Genomic DNA, 9,504 nt, shown 5'->3' on the forward strand with positions numbered 1-9,504 from the left:
CTGGTTACCCCTACAAAACTCTCCCGGAGGATTGAAAACTCTAAGTTCAGTCTCATTTCCCACTCGGCGCTCAGCAGCGGCGAGTCCTCGGCTCTCTGATCTTCTCTAGACAAAATGAGACACAGCAGCTCGAACAGAGGGAGCCTGGCGTACGCTATTCCCTGCGCTACTTGAATAGATAATGCTTCTCTTTACTTTCTTTATTCCTTCAAAAAAAACTGCATCAGAGGCCAAATATTAATTCTCCCTGTCACCCAGCAAAAGCAAGGGGAGCGCGACGCACCCGGCATACCAGCCTGTGTTTTAGCATGATTAAGGCACACATAAAGGCCTTTCGCAGGCTGCTTTGAACCTTGCCATTCAATTCTTTTTGTTTTTGTGCATATTCAAACTTATTCCCCCGCACTGCTGGAAGCTGATCCTGAAAGACATCGCTAATGAAACATATAACAGGTAAAGACAATGGGATTAGCGGCGTTCGAGCGCGGAGCATCTCCGTCCAGGCTGGCGGGCCCGCTCTTCCCCGTTCCCCCTTCCCCACGCCCATGAATCTCCTTTTAAAAAATGCCAATAGTTGTGATTGCTTAAAGCTCGATCCTTCGGCTCCATAAAGATGTGCGTGGAAAGAATCACATCAAGGAATGACATTGACAGAGGAACTGCTGACTCGCATCAGTGTTTGTCTTTTGATGTGAGAGATCAAATCGATGTACACACTCTGGTCGAACGGCATGCTGGGAGGGGGGAAGATGGGGATTAGCATTTCGCATCTCCGCGAGTCGAAGGTGCCTGCTTGCCTTAAATCATTAGCGTTTATGTCCTCTTGCACCAAATAATCAGGAGTTTTCTTGTGGGGAGCTGGAAGGAGCGAAGTGAAAGATCCCCTTCGCTTCCTCAATTATTAAGTGGCTACATGGGAAATAGCGAAACATTAGCAGGTGTGTAAAAATTTTAAAAGATTAAGTGCTTCAAAAGAGTCACCCAGGGGAGAAAACAGGAACGTGAAACTGCTTTGGCAGTAACCAGGCAGTGAAACAAAGGCTTGAGCAGAAAATGGTTATAGGAGATACACTGCCAAGAGTTAAGTGCATTTCTGAAGTTAAAGCAATATAAATAGAGAGATATGAGATGGGTCCAAATGAAGAGTGGTTAGAAGAAGAAAACAAAATTCAAAACCTACAATACACTTCAAATACATATTGTCCTCAAAAGAATGGCCAATATCACCCACTTATTCCCTCAACAGTGTGTCTCAGTTATGCATTGTTCGGGAGTTATGCAAGTTAGTTTTATTTGAAAAAGTAAGCAACAAACATTGGACCTTGTTCTTCAAACACAAAACAAATTTTTATGCAATTCGTTCATAAATCCATAAACTCTGACTTTTAATTAAATTATGATTTACACAAAATCACAGTGTTTTGTTCTGCTTGCATTTCACTTTATTAAATTAATATCCACAATACTTTATTCTGACTGCCAAATCAGGTTTATTATAGTTAACTAAAACTAAAACCATATGATCCATAATTTTTGCTACTTACACATTTTTTAAACCGTTTTTTATTTTACATTAACTACAATTAAAATGAAAAAGGAAAATGTTAAAATAAAAAAATGATTTAAAATATTAATAATAACTGTAATAGTATCTCAATGATAGTAAAAAACACGGCATCAAATTATGTATTTATTATGTTTGTATATGTGTGTGTTTGTTGTATGAGTAAACATTTTTTGAAATACATGAATTTATTGCACAGACATACATACACTGCTGTTCAAAAAGATTGGGATCAGTAAAATTTTTATGTTTTAAGTTTCATATGCTTTATTTGAGTTTATTTGATCAAAAATACAGAAAAAATATATATACTGTAAAATATTTGTATGATGTAAAATAAAGTTTTTCTATTTTAATATACATTAAAATCTAATTTTATTTATCAAAGCTGAATTTTCAGCAGAATTATTTATTACAATGTTGGAAGCAATTGTGCTGCTTTTTTTGTAACTTTTTTTTATGTTTCTTTGATGAATAAAAAGTTAAACAGAACAGCATTTATTTACAATAGAAAGAAATTAACACTTTTATTCAGCAAGGATGTGTTAAATTGTTATAGCAAAGACTTATATTGCTAGAAAAGATTTATATTTTGAATAAATCCTGTTCTTTTTAACTTTTTATTTATCAAAGAATCCTGGAGTATCACAGATTCCAAAAAATATATATTTGGCAGCACAACTGTATCCAAAATTGATCATTCTGATAATAAATCAGCATATTAGAATGATTTCTGAAGGATCATGTGACACTTAAGACTGAAGTAATGACTGATGAAAATTCAGCTTTGCGTCACAGGAATAAATTGTATTTTAAAGTATATTAAACTAAAAACCATTATTTTATATTGTAATGACATTTCACAATATTACTGTTTTTTTCTTCTGTATTTTTGATCAAGAGCATTTCTCTTACTGACCCCAAACCTTTGAACAGTAGTTAATAAAGTATTAATGCTTTATTATTAATTCAGTTATTAAATGACTGTATATATTTGAGGTTGTTCTTCTCACATAAAAATAATATATATATTCTCAATATTTGAAAGTCCAGCATTTTATTCTGCATATACAGGACTGTAGTTGTGTAATAAATGTGATAATGTACAGTTATTCTGCAAAATAAACCCCAGCAGTGTGATCTTGTATCATCCTGAGTGGCTTTATTTTGCAATAATGATCATCTGACTGTATATTATTCCTTTACTTAACTACTTTTCATGGCCTTGAATTCCTTCACTGTGTACTCATCTCTCAAGTAAAGCACTTATCCTTGGCTATACTGCAATCCTACAGGCAGCTAATGAAAGTATCAGAGTGTGACACAGAACAAAGTTGTTAAGAGTTGTGCAGAAGTGACTTTGCGGTCAGAGTATTGCGCTTTTCCACACTATTTGAATGCAGAGGGCTTGCTTGCAACTCTACGCTAATGATCAAAGTTGAGAGGGGAAAAATCTCCTGAGTGTAAGTTATGAGGATGAGACGAGCAGAGGAAAATGCTTTGCTACCCAGCTTTGAACACTTTTACACTTTCCAATAAGCTTTGTTTTTTAATTGGCTGAAATTAATCTTAGGGATGTAGATGCCTGATTTGCATTCATTAAAACTCAACCAAAGAAGTCATGCTTAATTCCAATCAAATTTGCTTAATTATGCATGGCGAAAGAATCCCAAATGAGCTGAGGATTTTTGTTAGCTTTCCTTTTTTTTCTATAGCAAATAAAAAGCTTTTTTTTTTTCTTTCTGTTTCCTATAGCAAATAAAATGTAATGAAGCTGTCTCTTTGTGTTCGGCTGAATGTTGAGGAGCTGGGCTGCGGCACCTTGAGTCTTTGTTGAAAAACAATATTATGGCTAAAGTAATTATAGGAATCTGCATTTTTCATTGTTAATTGTGGATGTCAGCATCATTAATTTTAATTTACAGCAGGCAATAAAATTAAGAATACTTTGTGCTGATGTTTTAAATCATGCCAGTGAAGGCGATGCATTATGCAACTTAAATTTCAAGAAGATATTGATTAGGGCAGATAGCCTTTTCTATGAATCTTAAACAGGCAGATGCAAGATAAAGCCTGAGGTATCACTTTCGCTCGCTGTCACTGCACCGGACGAGGGAAAGGACATCCATATTCCCTGTGATGCTACTTTGGCAGTGAAAAATAAGTGATGGGAATGAAATGTAGAATAAATATACAGGATAAATAAAAGGGGATGCAGAGCACATGCTGTATTCTGTAATTTGTTGTAAGCAACCTCTCTTGAGTATGGATCTGAAGACTATTTATAATGTCAAAATGACTGTTGCAATATCCAGAATGAATATGTTTATGCTATTAAAGTAAGTTATTGATCAAATTCAGCTAAATCTTTGAAATAAGTAATAAAAATGGAAATATGCGGCAAAAAGATGGCCTATAGAGAAAAGACACGTCATATCTTTAAATATTTCAATCAGCGGGTATTTGTTTCAGCCAGGCTCGCTTCCATATGTCCAGTGATCTACGTTTCTTTAGCTACAAAATATGTGCGACTGGCAGCGTAACAAGAGCACTTTAGGTTGTCTCTATTGTGCAGGACAACACAATGTGCTTGCACCAACACCATTTGATTAATAGCCTCTTTTCTTCTTTGGTGTACAGGATATATCCAGCTGCAAGAAGCTTTGGAGCATTGTACTTGGAAAACAAAGGAAGAATAAAATTGATCTTTCTGGAAACAGAAATCAATGAATAGTTATTTCCTGTTTCATGCATGTTATTAAGACAGAGTCACTGAGTTACAAGAATTCCCCTTTCTACTTCAAGAATAGCAAGGACTTGACGGTAAAGTGTGGAGGTACATTTATTGTTTTGAGCATAATTATGTTCCATAACACTTAAACTTCAACATGAAAAAGGAAAAATGATAATTATATTTTGAATTATTGGTAATTTTAACAAGATCAAATAATATAAAAAAGTAAAAAAACATGTCAAGCACTTTTAAAGGGAAATTTCACCATGTAATTTGTCACTTTTTTTCTCTTCTGTGGAAAATAAAAGATATTTTGATGGTTTGATGGAAGAATCTTTAAAGGGGTCATCGCATGCCCATTTTCCACAAGTTGATATGATTCTTTAGGGTCTTAATGAGAAGTCCATAACATACTTTGGTTTTGGTTTCTCAATGGTAGTGTAAAAAACTCTTTTTACCTTGTCAAAATCAGTCCTTTTTAGAGCGAGCTATTCTGTTGCATGTTCCTTTAAATGCTAATGAGCTCTGCTTGCCCCGCCCTTCTCTGCAGTGGGATGACGAGCCGTAATGTTTACTTTAGCCGAATTTAGCCGTGTTTAGATGCTAAACTTGCTAACCAACACATTATTAAGAAAGGCCATTTGCAAAGATGCATAAAAAAACCGTATACTCACTTCTGCTGTGGGTAAAGCTGCATCACGAATGATTCACACGAACATAGACACATATGTGACCCTGGACCACAAAGCCAGTCATAAGTGTAAATTTGTCGAAATTGAGATTCTTACGTCATCTGAAAGCTGAGTAAATAAGCTTTCCATTGATATATTGTTTGTTAAAATAGGACAATGTTTGTCTGAGATACAACTATTTGAAAACCTGGAGTCTGAGGGTGCAAAAAAATCTAAATATTGAGAAAATCGCCTTAAAAGTTGTCCAAATGAAGTTCTTAGCAATGCATATTACTAATCAAAAATCAAGTTTGTATATATTTATGGTAGAAAATTTACAAAATATCTTCATGGAACATGATCTTTACTTAATATGCTAATGATTTTTGGCATAAAAGAAAAATCGATAATTTTGACCCATACAATGTATTTTTGGCTATTGCTACAAATATACCCGTGCTACTTAAGACTGGTTTTGTGGTCCAGGGTCACATATGTAGATTGGGATTGGCACTTTCCTTTCAAAAACGAAAGTAACGTTAATCCTCTGCATCTTCAGCAGCTCAGATGTCAGGAGTAAATGACGACTGCTATGTTCATTATTACATCCAACAAAAGAACACCTCAGTCGCTTAATCTGAGACATTCTTGTCTTCCCCTGCACCTGAGTCGACACAATGGCGATCGGAGTCGGACTGTTTCAGCTCGGTGAGGGCGGGTCTAAGGTAAGGTGCTCATGTCAATCTACTATCGTGGGAGTGGCCTTTGTCGGTGTGTCGTCACACCGACAAGAAGCTGAGAATGACCTGATTTTAAAAAGGGAATATGACTTTTAAAGATTACAAAAATACCACTGGGTGGACTTTTATCATTGTAGGGTGGTTGTGTACACAAACTGCCAACACACATTAATGTTCAAACAACATGTAAAAGTGAGTTTTGCACCCGATGACCCCTTTAAGAATTCTCTTTTCTACTTCAAGAATAGCAGGGACTTGACGGTAAAGTGTGGAGGAACATTTATTGTTTTCACTATAATTATGATCCATAACACTGCAAAAAGGAAAAATGCTAATAATATTTTGAATTATTAGTAATTTTAACAAGATAAAATAAAAAAAAGTCAAAAACGAGTCAAGTACTTTTATAGGGAAATTTCACCATGTAAATTGTCACTTTTTTGTCTCTTCTGTGGAAAATAAAAGATATTTTGATTAAAATTTGATGGAAGAATCTTGAGGAATTATATTTTCTACTTGAAGAATACCAAGGTCAGGACACAGGAAATGTAAAGCATAGATAGAGGCATATTTAACGTTTTGGCCCAATTATGTTCCAAGACATTGCAACTTCAATTTGAAAATAAAAAGGTTAATTATATTTTGAATTATTGGTAATTTTAACAAGACAAAATCAAAGTCAAAAACGTGGCAAGTACTTGTACAGGGAAAGTTCACCATGTAAATTGTCACGTTAGTCTAAACCTATATGACTTTTTTTTCTTCTATGGAAAAATAAAAGATATTTTGATGAAGATTTGATAGAAGAATCTTTAAGAATTCTCTTTTCTACTTGATGAATAGCAAGGACTTCACAGTAAGTGTAAAGCATAGAGGCATATTTAATGTTTTTGGTCTAATTATGTTGAAGACATTGCAACTTCAATGTGAAAAAGGAAAAAAAAAAGATTCATTATTTAAATTATTAGTGATTTTAGCAAGATAAACATCAAAACTGGCCAGTAATTGTCAAAAGGAAGATTTTAAATGGATAGTTCACTTAAAAAATTAATTGTTATTATTTACGCATCTCCATGTCACTCCAAACCAGAGGTTGCAATAACTGGAAATTGTCCGCCATTGACAGAATTTTTTCAGCAATGACGGAAAAATCTGAAGGTCGTCCGTCACTTCGACAGATTACACTGCTACAACTATCTATCACGCCACATTAAAGAGCGCCAAAACGGTATTTATTGCTTGAATTTCCTAATAAAACTCACAGAATTTGAAATTTTGTTTCATTGCGATTTATTGGAAGGGAGGCACACTACGTACTGTTCATTCATCAACTGAAAACAGCACAGACCAAAAGATCGACTGAGATTTACAAATGAGAATATATTAAAATAGCTGTCACTGCTGGGTGTGGTGTTGAACATGAAAAGTTATGCAGTCTCATCTGTTCTCTTCAAAATAAATGCATAAACCTATATCGTCCTGTAGATTTGTAGGTTTAAATTAAAATGCGAACAAAAATAAAATCAGTTAAATGTGTTATTATAATTAAAATGACAATTAAAATGACAGGTAATAATGGATTATGAAAGAATTTTACAACCCTGTCCGTCAAAATGACGGACAATGTTACAGTCTAACACAACCTCTGCTCCAAACATATGACTTTCTTTCTTCTGTGGAAAACAAAAGATTTTTTGATGAAGGTTTTGATGGAAGAATCATTAAGAATTCCCCTTTGTGCTTCAACAATAGCAAGGATGTTATGGTATATGTGAAGCATCAAGTTATATTTAATATAGCCTAATTATGTTTCAAGACATTGTAACTTAAATGTGAAGAAGATTTTAAAGGGATAAGTCAGCCTAAAAAAATGTGTCACTCCAAACCTGTATGACTTATTTTCTTCTGTGGAAAACAAAATGATTATAGTGAACAAAGGAAGATATTTTAATGAAGGTCGGACTACATTTACTTTTACTGATTGTGTGAACAAAAAAGACATTTTCCAAATCATGACTACTTTTATTTTCGGTTGAACTATCCCTTTAAGAAAGGGAGAAATGAAATTGTCAGATTTTTTTCTTGTACAGAAACAAAAACATTACTGCCAAGGAATAAAAAAGACATCACAGCCAAGCGCGGTTATAATTGCCATGTTTGTGGTCCCTGGTTAGATTTATGTCTAGAAAGATTTGCCTGTGCCTGTTCTGCATACAGGACTATTATTTCTTGGGGGTGATTGTGTTGCTATCACAAAAGCTTCTCTGCTCGATTGTTCTGTTTCGAAGTTGGAGGGCTGCCCGTGGCCTTTTTTTATTACTCAGGCAACTCCAACTATCAGCTCCATTTTCCTCTTCCTGCTTTTTTCCTGTCAGACACTGAGACAAGTCACTCCAATGTAACAATGAGGGTGATTTCATTTGACTTATCACACACACTAACTGCTAAACCAGCTGCCCGGACTTTGATCCAATGCACTTCCTGCAATGGACTTCCTAAAACAGGCGGTAAACAGGCCGAGACTATGCTGTCATTACTTCAGAGCAGCGAAAACATTTCAAATTGATTATTTTACCTGTTGCCTGCAGGGTCCCGCTGGACTTGGAAGAAAGCAGGCCTCGTGTAGCAGTGCTCCAACCTCCACATTTCCCCAATGCAAATCCTGAGACAATGGTGTTAATTCAGCCATGTGATCGGCGAATACCGCAGGGGCATTACGACAGGAAACCATAGGGACGTGTAGCGTTAGCATGCTTCTGAAGAGGAAAAAAATTGCCCTCATGGTTTGGGAAATGCCCTTTTATTCGTACCACTGTCCTTCGTTCTCCCGAAGGTTAACGCGCAGCCATTACTTCCATTGTATTGCGAAGAGAGAAAATAAGTCACACATGCTCTTAAGGGATTTTCCCTTTCTCCATTAACCATTCTTTTTCACGAGGGGCTAAATCATTGACATCGCTTTAGGCTTTCTGGTCAACACGGTTGAATATAAAAGACTCAAGATTAATTCGGCAATCTGTGACATCATTGTGTGAATAATTCATTCTGAAGGCCAGATAAGAAATGATCTGTGTGGAAATTAATAGCGCTTATTTAATAACATTCTCCCACGGATTTCTGGGCGCTACACGACGGCGCCGGAGTCGCGGAGAGCGGGTTCAAAAATCAAGGCGGATGATTCATTCGCACTCCTCTGGTAGTTGAGTTTGATGGATCATTCTTAAAAGCGTCGTCGCTAATCTTCGGCTCCTCTTTTTTAGGTTATTCACAGATCAGTGAGTTTTCCGGCTAATCCGGGTTTTGATGCTCCCCTGTCTGTGTACATGGTATTCATCATATCTTGACAAGAGGAGTCCTTCAGACAACAAATAACCTTCAGTAAGGGGACGTGAGCAGTAGATGTGCAGTTATTTTGGATATGTATCACAGAGGGGTAAGAACACAGCAGGAGATGAATGGTGTCCTTGTTGGCAGTGGGAATGGACCCCTTTTTCGGTTCCTCGGAATAATCATTCTGAACCCTAGCCATGCCTTCGACAACTTAATCAGACAGCCTACTACCTGTAAAGTGGCTGGGCTGATTTGATTGCCATTTTTATTGGATCTCCCGCCCATAAATCAAAGCAATGGGGACGGTTCTACAGACATGACCACTCGTCATTCGCTAGTAGCCTTGGAAACATTGTTGCGGGAGTTGTGCGACTGTCAGTGTGGGTAAATCAGACTTTTTGCCCCTTCTCCAGAAGAGCGTTATGGTTAGAGTAAATCATCTTGAAAATTGATGTCACTTTGCCA

This window comes from Garra rufa, chromosome 8, assembly GCF_049309525.1.
Source record: "Garra rufa chromosome 8, GarRuf1.0, whole genome shotgun sequence".
Taxonomy (NCBI): Eukaryota; Metazoa; Chordata; class Actinopteri; order Cypriniformes; family Cyprinidae; genus Garra; species Garra rufa.